Genomic DNA, 22,397 nt, shown 5'->3' with positions numbered 1-22,397 from the left:
ACCACTTATTGAAATTGATGTCATAATGTGACAGGAGCTGTAAAGAACATGATTGTGTTACAAATATACTGTGTGAAAGGGTAATGTTTTTTGAAAATATTTTCTAAGCAAGGCTTTGAAGCTTGTAAATTGTTTAGAGCAAACTGCAGTGCTGGAAATAGAAAAAGCAAACCACTGACTGAAGCACTGAAGGTTGCACTGGAACTCAATGGAAGGTAATTTTTATTTATTTACTAGTAGGAGCAAAGCAATGGACAGTGTTCTGTGCAGCTTTTGACTGGGGAGGGATTTTTCTTCTGCTTGACTCAGGGAAGGCATCATTTCTATCATTAAATCTGCAGTTTAGACATATGGATTTGCTGCTTCTGCCTTTTATCCTCTCCTCCAAAAGGACTGCCAACCACCTTTCTCTGTTTCTATGCTCTTCTTTGCCTTTATCCATAACAGAGACTTCTTACACAGCTCAGGAAGCACCATGCTGTGTTACTTAAGGGGTATAGCCTTTCACATCTGGCTCCTAAAGCAACCTAAAGATAAATAATATTAATGACAAAAAAAAAAAAAAAAAAAAAAAAAAAAAAAAAAAAGAGTAGCTGTTGCCTTAAGAGCATTTTTCTTCTATGTAAGTGTAATCAGAGCTGCAACACTGTGTTCCCTGGCAGTCTGCAGACACTGGTAACTAAACCCAGGCGTATAACCCTGCCCTTGGTTCTGCCAGGGACGGCAGAGGACTAAGCGAGGGTCAAGAGTTTATGAGAGGCTGTGTCTGCGCTGACACGTGTAGGGGAGCATGTTCCCACTGCACACACGGCACTACACGCGCTGGAAAGGTCACGGAGCCCCGGGCTGAGCCCAGCCCCGCGGGAAAGAGGCGCAGTGGGAGCGGCGGCGGGAAGGGGAGAGCAGGGAGACCAGCTGGGGCTGCTGCGGGAAAGGGGCTGGGAGGAGACGGGAGAATACGGCGGTGGGAAATGGAGAGGTGATAATGGCACAGGAGCATCCCAGGCTGGGCTGACAATAGGTTGGTCTCACACAGGCAGATGTTATGCTTGGCAGGGCCGAGCAGGAGAGTTGATAGGTCTCCCAAGACTGGGAGAAGGTCAGTAGCACAGAGATTATCCTACTAACAATATTTCTTAAGTAAATCCTTCCTGTCTGCAATCGTTTTGGAAAGGAATGAAGAGAGTATGATGCAGGAAAGCAAGCTGCACAGTAGCTGCTGTACCATGAGGAGAGAATCACTGTTCTCTGCTGCTTTTGGGTCCAGAGAGGATCACTCCACACCAAAGAGAGTACCTGTTTAAATGCTAAGACAAAACTGGGCAGCTGGGCCTCGGCCGCCTGCAGCAACCCACAGGCTGCGGCCTCCAGGAGGCATCTCCAGCTGTGCCAGACACTCTCCTCACACCTGACACCACTGATAGCAATGGTGAGATGAAGACAAGATGCATTTGGGAAGGCATCCCCCTCTCCTGTAAAGAGACAGAAATGCCTGAAATGCCCAGTTTTATCCCACCCTTGGTTTTTATACTTTCTTACCTCCAAGCAAATGCAGTGCAAGCTGCAGGTGACCCTGACACTGCCCATGACACTGACATCACCCTCTCCTTGTGCTTTAAGTCTTCAGCATAAGAGACTTGCAGAAGTATCAAAGTCTTCACTATGTTGAAATTAATTTCAATCTCATCTTTGGTTTAATTTCCTGTGGTATTAAATAAATCTTCCTACTAATACCAGAGGAGCAATGGAAAGCAGAATCTGCATTATCTGTAAGAGAAGAAGAGGAAGATTAGTTATCAATCTGATTGATCTCAGTGTTATTGTTCCATAGCTAGCAGGCTCCATCAGCACATAATTGCCTTGAATGTGGAAGAGCCCTTGACTCAGCTGAGACTGGTACTCCCTGTGCTGGGTATGGACTGTCTATGAGACAGTCCTTGTCCTCATGAGTCATCTAAGTGGATGAAACAGTTCAGAAGACGGGGAACAAGCAGATCCCTGAGCAACAGTACTAGACCTTATTTTCCAAGGATATTTTTTTCAAATGTGACTGGGTTTTTTTCACCTTCTACAAGGTGATCTTGTAGACAAAAGTACATCTACATTGTATAAAGCTATTAAAAAAAATCACTTTAAAAAGGTTGACAGCTCACTGCATGGACAGCTGAAGTAGTCTTTGCAGAGCAGTACAGAACAGAGGGCAGTGCTAAACTCTTTCAGCTACAGATCATTAAATTTGAAGGAAAAATGAAGGAAAAAAAAGACGAAACACCAACTCCAAATCCTCTTCAGCTCTGAAGGAAATTATCACTCACTGAAAATTGATCTTCTTATCTTTGCTTTGTCCAAGTCCAGGAGAATAATTCCAGAGTTGCTGAAAGTGCAGTAAATACAATACAGACTAAGACAAAAGCACTGCAAGTTGGTGATAGCTACTTTCACTCTTAGTCATTTATTTGGGCTTCCTTTAATGAAATGTAGGCTGCACCCAATAAAAGAACCACTTCCATTAAATTTTGTAATTTTAATTTTTTATAAATATATAATATTTACATACATTAAAAAATTGTTATAAATACTTGATACTAGACTCTCCAGCACTTAGTAGCAAACACCAATCTCTTATGTATCACAGTCTAATGCTTGTAAATGTGTTACCACTAGTTATCACTTTTAGGCACTAGGTATTTCAGTTTTGGGACCAGGTGGGGTATTTAAATGATTCTCGAGTACCACAGTCAGGACCAATGTACAAATGCTTGTGATCAGATCATGGACCTCAATGAAAGAAGAGAGAAAGAAACATCTTTGGTTTAATTACAGCAGCACTAAGCAGACCTGCAGTGTTGGGGCTGGAGTGCAAGGACAGCTTTAGCACCCACCAGCAATGGTGCACAGTGTCTCCAAGGCAAACCCAGCTGGGTGGGATCAGTGGTGACAGCCCCTGAGCCAGGGACCTGTGTCCCACCCACACATCCAGGAAAGCCCACTGCCCATGTTTGCAGCATTCATGGTGGTACCTAGGGTAAAATACAAGATATACCACCATGAGTGCATGATAAATCTTCTTGGCCATTGTTAAATACCTAAACCCAAAGAACATCTGCTTTCTGACATTCTTACACCAGGTAGGTCCCTTTCTTTTTGTGAGACCATTTTGAGGTTTTTTCATGATTAAAACAATTAAATAGTGCTTTCTTGTAATGACCAGGGGTGTGGCCTGTAGTTCACAGATCCCACAACATTGAAATCTTGGTGATCTCCTGCATATCTCAATTTCTCTACCTATGAAACAGCTAAATATGGTTGTGTCCATTTGGAAGTTTAATGCCTTTAAACTGAAAGTACTTGGAGATTTTTCAAGCAAGCCTTACAAGTATGAAATTTTTGAAAGTTCAAAATTTAAAAAAATGTAAAATAGAATAAAGTAAAATAAACCAAATCCTCAGCTTCCTTTTGTCAGCATGTCAAGTTTAATCATGAAACATCAGCAGCATTTTTCCATACTTACATAACAATGTGTTTATTAATTTATCCAGCAGGCTAACTCATGTTCCCATTGAGGAATACATAATCCTTAGTTATTATTTAGAACCTTTCATCCAAAGATGTCAAAATACATTACAAATGCTGCAGTTCATTTTGTCAATGCATAACTTTTATTAGCATCTGTTGGAAAAAGGATTGAGCCAAATACGTTTTCTTGAAATAAATATTTATTAAGAAATTACCTTGTTTGTTTCACCTCACTGTCTTTCAAACGTGTCATCATAGAATTCACTATTTACCCTTGGGCGGTGACTCATGCCTGCTCCGAAGGAGCTCTGAGGCCAGCAGTCATTGTGAGAGCACAGGGAGCACTGGAGGAGTGACTGTATCCTGCTGCCCATCTCCACTGACCGCAGCCTGCACAGCAAACAAAAGTGCAGACGTAAATTAATCACACAATTGCATTAGTGCCCTCTGAACCAGCACACTCAGCTAGTCCTCCACTGAACTCTGCTGTACTGAAAAGACCTTCAGCTGGATTATGCTTAAGCAAAAGCATTAACATTGACTGTTAACAGCACCCTGTTCCCTCCCACGTGGACTCTCAGTAACCTGACATTGCTGCAGAGCCTTTGCAGTGATGGCAGCGCCTGTGAATGCTGCAACACGCAATAGTTTGGGGTCCATATGCCTTCTTTTAGATCAGTATCTGAGAGCCAACAGGCAGCCCATGCCTGGGAGGACAGGTCAGTGGTGAGCAGCTAACCCAGCAGCATGAGGCCCCTCCCCCAGAGCATCATTGCTCTGCAATCACTTGGTGCTGCTATTTCTGCCCAGCAGGTGAAAATATGCCTCTCAGCCTCATGTAGCCCTGAGGATTATTCTCTTGTCCTGCCCTGGTGTCAGGATGAGGGCAGCTGGCCCTTAGGTACTCTCTTGGGAATTCCCACATGGTATTTTTGCTGCTATCTTCCCCATCCTCTGGATGCAAGACCTGACTGACTTTACCTGACGGGCTCTGCTGAGGTGCCCTGGAGCCCTGAAACACCCCCCAACAGGACTTCCAGACAGTAGGTTGAGGAGGAGAATCCTCCAAGGCAGAAATGTTGAGAAGGGGTGACAGAAATCTAATTTTTACCCCTGAAAGGCATTTCAATGCAAACCCGGTATTCAAAGCTCAGCACCCACTTTGGACTTAAACATCTGAGCCATCCTTTTCAGAACAGGCAGTGGACTCGTTCTTTTAAAGCACAGACAACACTAAAATTGTTGTTACAATCACTAGAAAATGTGGATGATTCCTCCCCATTCTTCACTCAGGAATACTGCTACTGGTTTGAAATTAAATCAATCTAAATTTTATCTTGCCCTTAGGACAGCAGTTATCTGTACTAGCTCTGCCAGGCAGTGGATGCATGGTTCACAGGGATTAAACTGAAGAGATTTTCATTTCTAATCCTAGCGCAGAAGTGAGATAAGCATGGACATGTACAGCCATGTACCAATGTAGTTATTTAATGCATGGGCAGTAGCTGAACATCAAAAACCTCAGTAGCAAGAGCTTAGGGGCTTATGACTTTTGAGTGCGTAGGACACAGGCAATGGTTATGGGGCTCTTGAACTTGACTGCTGCTGTCATTGTAAGAATATGGGCTGGGTCACTGGGCTGCAGCTCAGTAACAGTCTCGAGGAGCTCAACACAAGTGTGAAGCACAGAATTGTGTTTTTGAGCCATACTGAATCACAGAAGTTGCTGTGTAAACTTATTTAATGGAGCAAGAATTCCGTTTAATGGTAGATTTTTCTGCAACATCTCTGTTGTGAAAGGAAGACTGATCTCTGAAGTCCTCATGTCACAAGGGTGTCTAGTGTCAGCCACAGCAGAATGAAATTTAATTAAATTCTAAAATTTTCTTTGCACTGCAGATTTTGAAGGTGCGATATAAAAAGTGCAACACAAGTCACAGTCTGTTAGTCAAATGCTTTTAATCCCTATTTATCCAGTTTCAGCCTAAATCAATGTTGACCTACAAAAGTTGGTTTATTTCATCACCAGGTTTATCCTTTCATTAACAGATAAACTGACAACAGAGGCAAGCAAATGTAACTCCAGTGAGACCAACACAGTTGATTTTACTTGTGATATTCTGTGTTGCCTTTGGAAGATTTTAAAGCAGTGTAACTGGGCCTCTGGAGCTTGCCAGCTCTTATTAACCTTGATCAGCAGACAAGCAGGCAGGCAGAACTAAGAGGCCCTCATGATTCAACGTGGCAGAATCTGACCTCTATGTTTGCCTCCTGTGCAAATTCATGCAGAACAAATTAATGCTTGAATGCTGCATCTCCACCAGAGACATGGAATTCCAAACACAGCCAATTCTCCTTGGGCCATTCCCAGAGGCCAAAGCCCAGAGTAGGACTACGCAAGCCAAAAATGCAAATCCCACCTGGGCCAGGCACTCTGGGTCTGTAGGAAACTTGTGATCAGTGGGCACTGATTGATTTCACCAGGAAAGCCTGTATGGATCTGGAAGCAAGAGGAATTTCTTGTGATGCCCACAGCGCTGTGGGTGAGAAGCTGCTACCCCTCCCCAAGCCAGAAGGGGTGTCTGACTGCAGTTCCAAGACAGCAGAGATGGGCACAGGTGGGGTACCAGAGGTTTGTGTGGAGGGCAGAGGGTGGGTGCAGGAGGCATGGAGAGAGCTGCAGCACAGTCTTGCCTCCTCTCTCTGCTGGGAGGGGACAGGGACATGCACGGGAGGGGGGAGCACTCAACACCATCCCCACCCGCCCTCAAAGGGATATCCCAGAGGAGAGGCCTGAAACAGCTGGTGTCTGGAAAAGAGGACATTGAAGCACCATGAATTAATTAGAAGGCCCAGTGGCACAGGCTGGTCTCCACTCTCACTGCAGCCAGTGGTACCTGGCACTGTGGGGCTGGAGCCAGTTTGCAATGAGAGGCAGCAGGCAGGCAGCACCAGCCACAGAATGAGATTCCTGCCTGTCCTGGCATCTCTCCAGAGAGAAGTGAAGTAAAACAAAATAAAAAGTGACTCCCTGTGATTCAGTCCTTGACTTGTCCTAAAATAAACAATTCTCTAAGGCTCACAAATCACACATTAGAAAAGCCCCCACCAACCAAAAAAAAGGATATATTTGTCTCTCTTGCATTCTCCACTATGCTTTCAACAACTAAAACCTGGAATAAATTTTCACTGCTTTTCTTTTGTGAACAGTAAATCCCTTCTTTAAATATGTATAAACACAAAATGGGCAGCACTTTTTAGAAAAAGGTTTTAATTATTAATGGTATTTTCTGCATTGTATTTCATATGATATTACATTAAATTCAGTCCTATATGAAACTGTGCATTTCATACTTACCTCTAGGGTGTGCCTGCTTATTTTAAATCAACATACTCTTTTTTAGGTTCTAATGCTAAAGTGGGAGCTAAAGTTTGCTTTGATCAACTGACTTTTCTGACTGAGCATATTAATGCTCCAGATTGACCTGAAGATTAAGAAATAATATATAATCGTATTTCTGGAACTGTGAAACATCTTTGTTATTTGCGCAGTTTTTAATGGTTTATACAGTAAGGCATAAACCTGTAATTTTTTCTAATTAATCATTGTTTCGGCTATATATATTTTAATTATAAAATATGTCAGAGAGATGATCTTAAGATATAAACAGAGAGAAAATAAAATCTTGTTTGTTTTTAATTAAGAACATTTTTGAAGCATTTATACAATGGTAATGCCATGGGTTCCACACTTGTACTTGATGATAACAGAAGCTCTACAAATAACAAGGTAGAATCAACCCCTGTGGAGAAAGAAGGTTTTAAAAATAGGGCTTATTAAGAAGCAGAAGGGACATGGAATTGCTTTGAAATTGTGACCTTCCCACTTTCCAATATTCCTCACTTTTTTCATCCCTAAGGGTGTGACTGTAGCTCCCAATCAGCTCAGGTTTTGGGGAGAATTAGCACCTGCACAAGGAGACTCTGCAAAGGCAGAAATATGTGCAGAAAACTCACAGTCAGAGCTGAAAAATAGGACAAGCTGGGTAATATATTCACCATCTGTGGTACAAATAGAAAAGACTGAAGACCACATCTAAATTTTCTGTCTGAAAATGACCGTGGGTGATTTGGCTCACGTTTAAATGCAGTACCATGAGCTTTCTTCTTCTTCCTCCTCCTCCTCCTCCTCCTCCTCCTCCTCCTCCTCCTCCTCCTCCTCTTCCTTCTCCCCAGGTAAAAGCTATCAGCTGGTGCTGGTGATTATCTGTGATGCTGCCACATCCCAGTCAGTGACCTCCGTATTATCAGGCTGTCCTCCACTTTTCACCATGTACTTGTATTTCACTCCTCCTGCCCCCTTGCCTGGGGCCCAGGACATGGTGCCACTGGGCTGGAGCACCTTCACAGGGCCAGCAGATAGAACATGAGACCTCTGGGAGACCAAGGGACATCCTCTAAAGCATCATGGCCAACACTGGCTGCCTGAATTTGGGCAATGATTGCCACGCTGTCTTGAAACAGCTATGCAATTTCCTGCTGTTTCTTATCCAGATGCCATATTTTATCCAGAGGTGGCTGCAGTTTGATTCTGGGTTGACTGAATCCCTCACACAGACAAGCATCTTCCAAACCCTTCTTTCTCATTTATTTGCAAGCCCTCCACAAATGGGCCTAACCCTACAAATACTGACTGCATTGGAAAGGAGCGATGAGTACTTGGTGGATCCTTGGCTCTGGCACAGCACCTGCATCACTGAGTTGGTACCTCTGATTGGAAATCAGTCTCCAGTCCACAGAAACAATTCTTAGAAATACTTGTTTATTGATTATTCTTTTATTTATCTGACATTCCTTGTAATTATCCCATGCTATACTTGCTTATCTCATTTTGCTTTAGTTGTAAGTGTAATTAGCAACAAGGCTGCTAGCAACACCCTAATGTTTCTCTGGGTGTTGGAAAGAATAAAATGCTCTCAATTTCTAAAGAAATCCTGGCACCACTGATGTAACTGCTACTACAGATGGCAGTATCTGTAACTTGCCAAGAGCATGAGTAACTTAATTTTTTACATTAGTAATTCTAGCATGGGTCAGAGCTGTCATCCCTGACTGGCAGACTGTAGCCCATTGCTTTCCATTGGAGGATAAGACTGGGTTTCTGATGTTTATAGGGGACACTACTTTATATCTGTCCAAACCTTTTCATAGAGGGGCTTCAAAGCAGTCAGTCAGCAAGAGCAGTCCAGGGTTAAGATATCCAAGTGCTCTGCACACAAGGTGAAAAATGGCAGTGGGGTTAGAAAATCTCATCTGGGATGATTAAGCAAATAATTCAGACCCAGTAGCATCTGTATACAGAGCAAATGCACAATATGGAGACAAGACAACCATCACTGAGGACATCCAATTTTTCCCTTGGGTGTTCACACATGCTCCCAGTTACCTGGGAGCAACACCTGCTTCCTCAGGTTCCTCGGTATGTGCCACAAAGGCACATACTGACACACTAGTGGGTTCAGCAAAGTGCTTGGGGTCCCTTGTTTCACTAGGTGTATATTTAAGCCTGTAGTTTTTGTCTGCAAATAGCAGCCACTGTCTTTTCAGATGTGCCCTGAGTTATACATCATGGAGAACATTGGTGGGTCCCCGACAGATCCAGCAGCCCTTTTGTGCCCTGAATTGATTGGTAGTGTAGCCACTCATGGAAAGAAACTTTCCTATGCACATACCCACAGAGGTTCAGTATTTTCAGACCTTGGCAATTGAAGGTTGTCATAATCCAGATGTATGAGGAAGTAGAGATCATGTTCCTCCTGTAATCTCTGTATTTCCTTGATTTTGCCTGCCTAAAATCAAAATCCTTCTGTTCTCCTAACTGAAGGAGTGTATTTTGGCAGGGAATGTAAATTGCATTTTTGTCTTTGGTTGGGCAGGCTTAAAAATAACTGTCAGCCTTAGTTCTTTCGGAGACTGGATAGTGTGGGTATTTATAGTAAAACTGATTTGATGGGTTAAGACTGAAACATTAGAATCTATATTACATTTCAAAATATTACTGTACAATTCTGGGATGCTGCCATGGAGACTGCATCATTACTCTGCTTTACATGCACATTCAGTCACTAGGTCTCCTCAGGCTTTCAGAGCAATTCCGCCACAACCCTCTTCCAGCTCCCAACCATGAAGTTTCAATTAATTCTTCAATGTAAAATAGCCATCAGAGCCATTGCAGTAGTCCAGCATTAGCTCTCCAATGGCTCTCCATCTTTGTTCTTCCCCTGCTCTGAATCTGGTGGTCGTGATTAGAAAAATACCAACTTCCTTTCATGACCTCCAGAGCACAAAACAAGGGCTGGCAGCAGGGAGCTGCACAGCGAGTCACGCAAACACATGGGGACTGAGGACAGCAGGAACACCCCTTTTTTGTATTTTCCAATCTTGCCACAGTTTCTGCAGAGTTTCCAGACCCTGAAATTTTACAGTCTGGAAATAACTTAATGTGATAAGAGCAGGTACAATCTTCTTTGTTTGAACAATATTCACCCTTGATTTCTAGTGAGGTCTTACACACCACAAAATAAGAGTAAGACATAACATAAAAACATACAACCTAGAATTTACTGAAATACAAAACTATGCAATAATCTAAATCAATGGGATTATGGCTCTAATACTGCTGGTGACCTCAACAGTGATTGGGCTAATCACCGTGAGCTCATTATCTCAATGAGTTTCCAAAGATCTTTATTCTTGAAAGGTGCCCTCTTAGCCCAATTTTCACAAAATCTATTTTCTGCAATGGTTTATCATTATGGTTTAAGAAGTTTGTGCAAATCTCACAATATTTGTGGGCAGCCAGGAAGCTTTTGGTTTTATAACTGCCATGTTAATATTTTTGTAGAGGACTGTAACTGCCTAAATCAGTGGGAATGGCCTGGCACACCCTGCAATATTGTGCATGCTTCCCACACTCACTGCTGGGCTGTCTCTGCAGCACTCAGCTGTGCATCAGCTCTCAACAGCCCAACATGAGTTTCTGATACAATGGCAGTGGAGGTGCCCTGTAAGAAAACCCTGTCCTCAAGCCAGCACAAAAATAACAATTTGCTATTAAATGACAATGCTTCAGAGCATGGGTCACTTGCCTAACTGCAGGTAACAGAGAGGATTTAATAATTGCACCAGCTGTTGCCTGAGCATCCAATATAAGTCTCTGTGGTGGGGGGAGCAATGCTGTGTCAGTTGCTTTCAAGCTGTGTCACATCATGTCATGCAGCACACACTGATGTGACCTGATGCACTAGGTAATAAGATCTATGCCAAGTTACTGAATAGAAGGAGATTAATTTAACACGCTGAACACTGTTGTCATGTTGGGCATGTCTCCAAATGCTTTTGTCATCAAAGAAAGCATTGTCTATATGTATGGCTTTCACACACACACACACACACACACAAAAAAAAAAAAAAAAAAAAAAAAAAAAAAAAAAAAAAAAAAAAGGCAGCTGACAATTACTGTCATGACACTGGAGATTCCTTATGGGGTCAGTTGTCCAAATGCCAGTGTTTATGGTTTTGTCTGGGACCCCTAGATTAGAACTGTACCACCAGAGAGACCTCATGAATCATCGCAAGTGAAGTACAAGGCAGTCAGAGCTGCAATGAGAAGTCACATATCTTCCTTCTTCATTCCTAGCCTGTGGATCTGTAGGGGACATGAGATAGGAATCCCAGTGTATTCAGTTGCATTTTGTGTGTGAAAATCCCAAAGGGGCCATATGCTACAGCACAGTGAGGAGATGGAAACTCTTGCTCTTTGGGTGGGTCTTGCACATATGTTGCTTTTGAACTAGGACTGCAGAACAAGCACTTGTAACATGCTTGAAAAGGAAAATGATGGAAATATGGAATGATGTCCTATTTGTACATTACCACTTTCTTCAGTATAGCAATCTGGAGTGCAGTTTAATTCTGGAGAGGACAGAATACCTGGACTTCCAGCTTTTGAGGGTGTTGATCCTCTGCTCCACCACAGCTGCTTTGTTTACACAGTATCCCACTGGCATTGAACAACTTCATTGTCCTGCTCAATGGGATTTAATAAATACTTTCAGCAACTATCCACGTACCTTCAGTATCACTAACAAAACCAATACTTGAGAAAAAATTACTTCTAGCTGCTTCTTGGCAGAAAGAGAAGCATGTTGGATAGTACTCAGAGCATGAATGCAGTGTGGTCACGTTCCAAATGCAATCACGTGCACCTCAACACGCTCAATGTGCGGAGCACTTTTCTTATTTTTTGGCTATGACACACTTTTTACACAAACAGAAAAAGCCCTGAGCTTCCCTCATGCCCAAATACAGATGAGAAAAAACCCCAAATTCTACTTAGATGAAGTGCATTGACATGATGAACTCATTGCTGTCAGCCCTGTCAACCCAGTCTGGGGACTAGGGAGGTTTCCTCACTTTTACTTTTTGTTAAGAATTTACTAGTGATTCTTAGCACTTTACACAGTTCAGAGACTCAGCAAATTTCACAAAATATCAGCGCCAGAGCAGCTGGGAGGAAATCCACCCAAAAAACTCTAGACTAACATCTCTCCTAGCTGACGAGATGCATTAATTTGTTCTGAAACCCCAGAGGCCAGAGTAGGAGGACATCAAAGTGGACAGTGCTGCTTCAGTACTGACCCAACAGCACAAGCCCTGATGCAAATCCCATCAAATCAACTCAACCAAAATACATATATCTTTATAGAAGGTACCAGGTCTATCCCACATTCTGAAGATGCGGGATAGACCCTCTCTGCAGACACGTCCAGAAATTATGTCTATTAATTAGGCAGAAGAGTGATTGTGGAATCACTGGGATACAGCATTACTACTGACAAGTATCAAAATAATTTGCATCCTATAAATGTCATAGCTTAAAAAAATGTATCACTGTTATTTCCTTTAATGCTATCTTGCAGATGGACACTGTTGATATTTCTTCTCTTGGACTGTGTTGCAAGGTCAGGGAAATCACCAAACACAAGGAACTCAGGACATGACACCTTTCTTGATTTCCTGCTCAAAAGAAAGCTCTAGGGCATCTAAGAGCTCCTGCTCTTGCTAAGCTTTTGCTGCTGTTGTCAGATAGTCTAAAAATCTCTCTGTAGCTTTGAATTATGATCATCAAGAAAAAAGTACTGCCTAAAGCTGCAGCTTTATGATGATGGGTACTGGTGCTGTAGTGAAGTGCTTTCCACATGCTTCAAGAAATACATTGAAACTAACCTTCTCTTCTGGGCAAGGTATAAAGAACATTCAATATTTATTGCTGGAGCTTCCATCTACATCAGTGCCTTTGTCCACCATAGCATCATAGTCCAACTGTGCTGCAAAGGGAAGAGGAAGCTTTTGTGTAGCAGCCATGAACTGCCCAATGTATGCACATGACTGTGTATGTTTCATATATTCAGAATGAGCAAGACATTTTCTCCATAATCTTCAAACATCAGGAAAACCATTCAAAATTTTCTGCTAAAAAAGAAAACCTCTGTCAAGTATATGTGAAAGCTAGTATGGCTTCTCCAGGTTAGCACATCCTGCTCAGTGGCCTTTTAGAGCACAGAAAACAACAGTCCCCACTGCCAACCTCTTCACCCTCTGGAGAACAACAGGGCTGAAAGATGACTGCAGCCAGCTACTACTGCAGCTAACTCCTTTCTTCTTCCTTCTTTCACAGATAATTTCCCTTAAAACATCACAAGGAGGATTTTACAATTGATTATCCTCATGAGACAGTCTTTGAAATAGGAACAATATTTTTCTTAATGTGATTGTATAGCATTGTCATGACTTGAATATTTTTGACAGTGAAGTAAGCTTACCTAATAAAGTGGGGGCCCTGTTGACTCTTCTGTCCTCCTTTCCTCAAAGGCAGAAGTGTGCACAGTACAGAGAGAAGGTATTTGCTGCTCTTCTTGGTTTTCAGAAATACAGTGCTTGAAAAGACCTATCCACTCATGCAGTCTGGTTTGTCACATCCTACAGATAACTACAACATACCAGCTGATTCAGTGTTGCAAGGTAGGCAAAGCAAGATAAAAGAAATTAGTTCAGCTTCTTCAGTTTTCAGGGTGAAGTCTGATACCTGGTAGAATTCACCCCCTGCCAGCAGAACTCACATGTAGAAATGTGCATGAGAAACAAAGGTTTATTGGGGCATTAAAGTTCCTGGGCAATGCCCACGGCCAAAAAGCACTAACCAAGTTTCTACGCTGTTTAGCTCTCTATCCTGGAACAAGGGTGCAGGCATGAAGACCTCAGTTAATGCCAGTTTTCCCTAGTTTCTTTCCCTATCTATTTGACAAGTCATTTTGATGTCATCTAGTCAAGTAGCAGTCAGTAATAACTGACTTTGAAGAACTTAGACACATGGCCTAGCTATAATAATCCTACCATAGTTTCTGATTTGCTAAAGGAAGCTTATGCAGAGGTGGTTTCAGGCATACTTTTAAATATTCTAAACATTTTTATCGATGATTCATCCCATTTGCCTTGGAAAGCTGTTTTTTTTTTGCCAGAGGGCATGGTTTTAAGTTTGTTAAATTATTCATCCATAACGTCAATTGACAGTGCTTCCAGCCAGGTGAGTAAAGTATAAGAACTAACTGGCACATGAACCATAATGCTTAAGCAGGATTATTTCAGTATGGGAAGATTCAGACATTACATAAGCAGTAAATAGTATGTCTGAGTGTTCATTACTTACATGGACTTGAATGACAGTCTCAGCATGTCCCATCTCTAAAGAAAAAAAGAAAATGTTTTGTTTGTCTAGAATTAATTTCCTGACCTGTCATTCAGTAACTACTCTTATTTCCATGACATTTTGGCATGACAAACAGGAGAAAATGTGATTTTTGAGGTGTACACCTCTGGTTGGATGATAAGCACTGAATAAGAACTTTCTCATTCAATGAATGAGAGAGAAAGAGACAGCTTTGGTCCAGGCACCAGAGAAGACATACAACTTCATGAAATATAAAATTAGTATTTGGATTTCCCAGCCAGTCTGTTACAATCAGAGTTTGTATTTCTCCTAGAAATCCAGATGGACATCCAGATGAGGAATTAAGTCAATTCAGACCATGCTGACTGCCTGTAATTCCAAAAAATGAAGATTATATAGGGTGATATTAAATTTTCCTTCTCTTTCTTGGTACCTTAATAAGTGATGCTTCCTGAAGGAAACAGGGGAGAAGCGTCAGTCCTGTTTGACTGAGAGGTCAACAGTCTTGCTGTTGCTGGACAATAACATGGCAGGAGAGCAAGTCCTTTAGAATCAGGGTCAGGAAAAACAACACAGACCTGTAAAACCTGCCTAATTTCTTAACTTGACTCACCCCTACAATTTCAGGCATGGTTCAAGTAAGACTGCTGTCCTTGTCCTTGATATCTCAGAATAATTTCACAAGATGCCCCTACAAAGCTTCTTTGATTTTTATTTTACCACACCTTCATCAGGGCCCATCCCTCATGATCTGTAGCATGAATAGCCCCTCTCCATGTACCTGATTCTTATCATGCTCCAGCTTTAGAGCTCGAAGAACATTTTGCTTACTGCTATACACCTTCCACTTGCTCTAGTAGAAAATATGGATAATTAAGAAGAAAATATTAAAAAAAGCAGTAGTGAAAACAGGAACCTGTACTTGGCCTCTAGCCCAGGTGGTGAGGCTGGAGTGCAGCCAATGTTATCTGGAAATCCTGAGGAAATCTGCTAGCAACCAGGAATGGTCAACCTGAGATGACACATTCAGGTGCACATCTAGACACGGTGACTTGGAAACATTTTTAAGTTTATCCATATAGTTCTTATTTCTTTCATCTTCTTATCATCATAATTGCAAGGGGAAAGGGGCATGGCCACCCAGAGGGGAAGACTGGTTTAGCTGCACAAGGCAGAGAATCAGAGAAACATAGAATGGTTTGCTTCGGAAGACACCTCAAAAATCTTCTAGTTCCAACCCCCTGCCACAGGCAGAGATATCTTCCACTAGACCAGGTTGCCCCAAGTCCCATCCAACCTGGCCTTGAACACTTCCAGTGTTGGGGCACCCATTTCTCTGGGCACCTATGGCAGTGCCTCACCACCCTCACAGTAGAGAATTTCTTCCTACTATCTTGTCTTAAACTGCCATTTTTCAGTTTAAAGCCATTACCCCTTGTGTTTATCCCTACATGCCCTTGTAAAATGTCCCTCTCCATCTCTCAGGCCTCTTTAGGTACTAGAAGATGCAATAAGGTACACAACCTTCTTCTTCTCCAGGCTGAACAATCCCAGCTCGTAGTAGCCTGTCTCCCAAGGAGAGGTGCTCGAGACCTCTGATCACCTCTGTGGTCCTCCTCTGGACTTGCTCCAACAGGACCAAATCCTTCCTGTGCTGGGAGTCCCAAAGCTGGATACAGTGCTCCACTCAGGGTCTCCCCAGTGTGGAGTAGAGTGGGACAATAACCTGGATTGACCTGCTGGCCATGCTGCTTTTGACGTAGCACAGGTTGTGGTTGGCTTTCTGCTCTAGAGCAAGGATCAGAAGTGTTCTGACCCACAACTGTTCCACAAATGGATAGCACAACTAAACCTGGGAGTTGAATTTCCATGCCCAAACCTATACCTCCTGAATCTCTAAGACAGGACAACAAAACACAAGTGGGGTACATCAGACCTTTTCACAATTTAATGATGCAACACGATTCATTAGAATAGCTAATAAATGATAGGCATTTTTTATTGTTCAAAATTTCTGAAGTACTTTTTTTCTTTGTTTACATGAAGGTATGTAGTGAAATAGTCAATAATTGTTACTGCATCCTCATTTTCAGTTTAGGATAGGTTTGTAGAAGAATGACAGGAATAGAAATGCATTAAAAATTTTGGGACAAATAAGTCTTAAATACTTTTATCAGATTCCCCCAGCTGCTACAATGGCATTTTCCAATGCCTTCCCAAGAGTATGTCTTGCCTATCAGAGAGCACAGATCTTCTAACATCAGGAACTTTACAGTTCATTGGGTGGGAAACAAGCTGTGAACCTGAAGTGGCATTACAGTATACATTTAAAGGGTGTTGAAAATGATTAATCATGGTCAAATTGCCCTAAACTTGGAGAATGAGTCATAAGGTATTGCTACATCTCTCCTCCAAATTAATTTAAAATATGGTGGCGGTATATCAGAAGGAATCACACCTATAGCTTTTCAAAATCTAGAGACTTTAAAGTACAGATGGACAAATACCACAGTGCATCTCACAACTAAACCTCTGCCCTTGCAGGCTTAGCTTTCTGATGACATATTTTGACCTTTAGCAATTTTTCACCAATGAAGTATACAGCCTGGGAAGAACTGGCAGAACCTTCCCTGTGCAGCAGCAGCACAAACACTGCCAAGCACAATTCATTTATAAGGGCTCCCGTTCCTCTGCCCTTCTATTACCTCCCCTATGGAAACTGAGCTGATAAGTTCATTTGCCATTTCTGCCCCTTTTGCTTTCCAGGTTTGGGGCACACAACAGCAGCGAAGAGGGCTGACAAGCACACCACCTGTGGGCCTGAGCTGTTATGCCTGAGGACTGGGAAACTGGGGAGAGTTGCAAGAGGAGCTCGATTGTCTCCTTAGTTGAAGCTGTTCTTAGAGTGAAGTATATCATTCAGTGAAATGTATAATTTTTGAGAATTCCTCTGAGACATGGATTTTGGTTATGGCTACAGGCAATGCATTTTCACAGTTCCTTGCACTTCCCAAGGATGTTGAAACATTAGTATATCACCGAACAATTCTATTAGCAAACCATCCCTGAGAAGCACAGCAGAGAAACAAAAGAAGCTCTTGGTTCGTGTCTGTTACTACTGTGACCTTGGGACATGGGGCTCTCAAGATGGTCCATCCCATGCTGGGCAAACTACAGCAGAGCTGTCTTCTGCAGTATGGAGAGGGCAATGTCAGCAAGGCAAGGTGGATGATAAATTATATGAAGAATCTACCCATGTTTCTCACCCCCTTCCTGTGCTCCCAGGATGCTGGCTGTCATTCAGAGCATTGGTCAAGGTAGTAATTTATCTGATGAAGGGGATTTTTATTGATGAGAAAAGTCAGATTGCAATTTTTATAGCTGTTTTACAGTGACATGAAAGAGCCTGAGGCATAAAGTGGCTGTCATGTAACTCAGATAAAAAGAACAAATTAGAAATATGAAAAAAAGAGGAAAAAAATAGATATGGCATTTATATCTTTGTGAACCCCTGAAGTCAGAAGTTCTTAACTTTTGTTTGACAAAAGAGACAAATGATGACTCATTATTTCTTTCTACCATCTTAGAACAGAGAAGACATTTTGGTTTCCTTATATATACACACCAGCAACTTCCCATACCTAAGCAGCACCTGAAATTGGATTATTCCTGAAAAAGAAAGACAGTTAAAGTGTGCAGGTAAGATAGCGAAGAAAGAAAGAGAGCACACCTAAGAAACCAATGCTTTCTTGTCAGCTCCTTCTTGTTGAGGGGCCTTAGGGCTCACTGAGGCTTGAAAGACAGTCTGCTGAGATGAGCATGTGATAATATCTCCTCTGAGGAAAGCTCTCTCCGTTCAGAAGTACAGCAGAGTTATCCAGAAACAGCAGTTTCCTCTAGCCTACACCCTCTGTATTGTTAATATAGCCAAGAGCAATACATGCACCACTTGACAAGATGGAGAGATTATTTAATTATTTATGCACTGTTACATCCTATAGACATCAGTACTGCATTTAGATACAGCCTTCTTACATATCAGCACTTTGAAGTCATACTTATTGCCTTTGATTCATGATATAGATGCTTAATTTGCAAAAAAATCCAAATCCTTTGGAATATTCAGTCAGTCTCATTGAAGTTTTTTCCATGCATTGCCCTATCCTACATATCTGGATTAGTCTGGAAGTTTGCTCTCAGAGTAATATTCTTATATATATATATATAAAAAAGCTGTATTCCTCTGAGGTCCTAATTGGCTCCTGTCAATGCCCATTGTTTGTAGTGGTTTTCTCCACCTCTCATCTTCTGAAAACTTCATTACATATGGTGTTCCATAGTGAGTATGAATGTTTCCCTCATTCTTGTCATGTCTCAGGGTATGGCAGAGACAGAAGACAAAGAATTTCCAGTGAAACCAGACATTTTTCATCTAAAACAGACACAGAAACAGAAGCTGCTGAGAAACTGCATCCTTGCAATGAAAATAAACCCTCTGTCAAATAAGAGAAATAAAGCAGAAGATGCAAACCCATTAGCAATACTGGATTTTGTGCAGATTTCTAGATAACTCCAAGATATTTTGCTTACTGCAATTGTATACCTTCATATATTAGGAAAGGGTCATGTTTCATACTCTGCAAACACTCTTGATTCAATGGTCGTGGTTATTTATCACTATGAGAATTGATGAGTTTTAAATATAAATACTAGCAATTAGTCAATGAGCAGGTACTTCTAATTAAGGCTACCGAGTCAAAGGTCTTTAGGGGAAATTGTATAAACACTGAACACACATGGACATGATAGATAATTCTGTAGCATACACCTTCTATGCAAATATCACACTTTTCTGCAACACCATATTAAGGCTCCATGTGGTGGAATTCATGGCTCAAATGATACATAGTGGTCTGAGGTCTTATTCCTTGAGAATTCAAGTCCTATCTTGTTCTTTTTTATATCTAACTGTAGATGAGGGGCAGAAATATTTCCACTTAAGCTTTTTATTATTATTTTGGTAAGGCATAATTAGGCTGTCGCTCATTCAGATCCATCTGGCAATCTGAATATCTGCGTTCATTACGGGAAGGAGTGATTACGACTTGTTCCAAATAACTGCTGTTTGAATTAACCAAGATGACAGATAAATGCAGATTTCCTCTGCTTCAGAGGCCTTAGGGGAGGTTTAGAGTGCAGAGATTGTTTTTGGAGATCCTTCCTCTAAACTTAGCAGAGAAGGTGCAGTCCTCTAATGGGCACTTTCCACAAATACTTACTGCTAATTCAGTATCGACTGAAGGGTGTATCTACAATAGTCATTAAGTTCAGCTCAGGACAGCACTTTGGAAGGGAACTCTTAGTAATGCTCACTTCACTGTAGTTTTGGTCACATCAGAAATTTGTCTTGGCACACACACCCTGGAATCTGGAAGGTCAATGGGTGAACCACCAACACAAACTCAGTTCTCAAGACTGGTCTAGAAATAGACTGGAGTGAATTCCCCTGAAAGGTGTATAATGTGGACAGCTGATCCATAGCATCAGTGGTTTTATTCTCAACTTCCATTCTCATCATGCTGCACTATTTAGTAAGGCAATCATTCTCTAAAATGCTAGGTTACTGTCTTTTGAAAAAACATTCACAGAAAAAGCACTAGATAAATCTGGCAACTGATGTGCTTTCCTACACCTGATTCCATCTGCCATGAGCACAAAGATAATTTCTAGCTATGAAAGTCTTACCTATCACCCAAATATACTAGACGGAGTTAATCAGTTTTTAAAATACTTTTCGTTATATTTTCCCTAAAGGAAGAGCCAAAACATTAAACAGAACATAATATGAAGGCTGTTTTAAAACAAAAGGTTCGTATGGGTTACTTCACCAGACCTGCTGTTTAAGTAAATAATCAGTTCTCATTCTGAGTAAAGCATGGTCATAATGATTTCCAAGAAGCTATACTGTATTATGACCTGATTCACAGGATGATAATTACTATGAATAACCTGCAGTATTCGATGGGTTTTGTTGCTTGCCATTACACACAAAGCCAATGACTGAACCAGTAGCAGAGCAGAGAAATTTTGACAAGAATTCTTGATTGCTTTAACCATAAATGTTACTTTTCAAAGTCACTAGCTAATGAAAAGAAAACCCAACAAAACCTCCCAAACCCCTCATGCTTTGCTCAAATTATCCAGCAATTTGTGGGGGAAAGAAGAGAACTGATCACATTCAGGCTCAAATCACTCTCTGACCTGTTACTTTTCTTCCCATATTCACCTTCCTCTCTTCCAGCACTACAGCTTCATTCCAGATGACTGCTCTGGCTCCAGTCTTGTAGCATGTACTGTTTAACAGAGTTCCTGGCCTCTGCAACACAGGCAGTGTAGCACTGGGAATGAAGTAAGGTGGGTGAGTTCCTCCATTTTCCAAAGGGGAAAAAAAATCTTAATTTTAGTAGGTTTTATTGAAGTACTCCTTCTCTTGAAAGCACTTTCCAACCTGAACAAGTTCAAAGACACTGTTTGAAGACACTGCTGTGTCACTGTCAATTACCTGTGAAGCTCCACTAGGACAGGAAAAGTGCCTGAGGTGCCAAAAGTGGATGGATTTGTTATGATCTCCCATTACTTCATTACAGTGAATTAATAAAACAATAACTTGAACCAAGCAGAGTGCTATATCAGTAACTGGTCTTGATACACCCTTCTTTTAAACAAGAACATTTAAGAACAGGGATTGCAGCATGATGAGAAATGCTGCTCTCAATTTAGTATTACATGACACTGAATTTTACATTCAGATATCTGGGCACAATTGTCTTGCCAGCCAGAATCCAGACTTGGCCCCATTTAACTCAAGAGGCAATTTACCAGAATACAAGGAAAGTATTTCAGGATTACTGATTGCTTTCTCTCTCATTGCTTTGTTGTTTCTCTCCCTTGCCTCCTTACCCTGCAAAGAGTTTTGGTTCAGCTGCAGAAAGACAAGTGGTTACCTTGGAAAGTCTGTACATTTGGGAGGTTTTTTCCATGCGATGTCAAGTACTGCTGCAGGAGCTGCTGCTGACACTGAGCTACTGCAACCTCTGATCACTGGGCTTGAAAAACTCAACCTCACACTCCAATGGAGAGATAATTTGTGTCATTTTAACAACCTCATCCTTCACTGCTTACACTGCAAGGACTGAGATAAGAGTTTCCATGGTGCAGAGCAGCTCTGCAGCCTCAGTGAAATCAGAAACACCCCCTCTTTTCCCTGTTGGGTAAGTCCCACACTGCAGCTGTACCTGCTGATCCATTAGAATATTGCCTCAGATCTTCAGAGATTACTTTTAAGGTGCATATCTTTTTTCTTTTTTTTTTCTTTTTTTTTTTTTTTCCTGCAGAATAGAAGGATGTGGGTTTAATAAGGAACTTAGGATAAGTAATTATATTGTAATTAGTACAGTGAATTAAGCTGATGGAGAAAGTGACAAAGATGGGGGGGGGGGGGAGGGGAATGGAAAATGTTTATATCAATTGAAAACTTTCCTGTTAGCCAACATGACATGTTCCCAAGACTGGAGGGGAACCAATAGAAAATATGAGCTTCCTGGTCCAGCATGACCTCTCTTTCCATAAGCCCTTAGCACCAGATTCTGCACTCATTCCTCAGGGACCAAACAGAAGAAGAAAACTGACCCAAACTGCCACTGAATCAATGCAACCCATTTTTGATATTACAGAAAATATTATGAGAGGTAAATCAGAGTCTTGCCTATGTTACACCCATGACATCATCACTGCTTGAGAATCTGCTCCTCTGGGATGTTTGTTATTTTGTTTTTCAGAATTTCCAGCAAAGAAGCAGCTTCAAGACATTAAAGTCCATCAGTGTGCAGGGGAAAAATCATTGCACATGAGGACATTTTGCTGTGAATCATGCTCTTTGTGTGGGAGAGAGAAGTAAAGATTAAAGAAAGGTTTGAGGCATTTTTCTGCACAGTATTGCACCTGGCAAATTTCCAGAGAGAAATAAACTATGAGATCTAGGAGACAGGCTGAAAGCTTCTCAAAGACAAAAATGAAAAGTTACATTCCTCTC

At 41.6% G+C, this 22,397-nt stretch overlaps 1 long non-coding RNA gene across 1 annotated transcript; it reads right to left on the bottom strand.

Moving 5' to 3' along the window:
* Positions 1-332: 332 nt before the first annotated feature.
* LOC310910349 lies at positions 333-3,009 on the bottom strand. The gene is made up of 3 exons (XR_014590286.1): positions 2,883-3,009; positions 1,540-1,767; positions 333-527 (listed from the first exon to the last, which is right to left on the bottom strand). It is a non-coding gene; the product is annotated as an uncharacterized lncRNA (long non-coding RNA).
* Between the last annotated feature and the right edge of the window lie 19,388 nt (positions 3,010-22,397).

The sequence above is a fragment of the Zosterops lateralis genome (genome assembly GCF_965231275.1).
Source record: "Zosterops lateralis genome assembly, chromosome: 6".
NCBI lineage: Eukaryota > Metazoa > Chordata > Aves > Passeriformes > Zosteropidae > Zosterops > Zosterops lateralis.
This window is presented reverse-complemented; position numbering and strand designations above follow the sequence as displayed.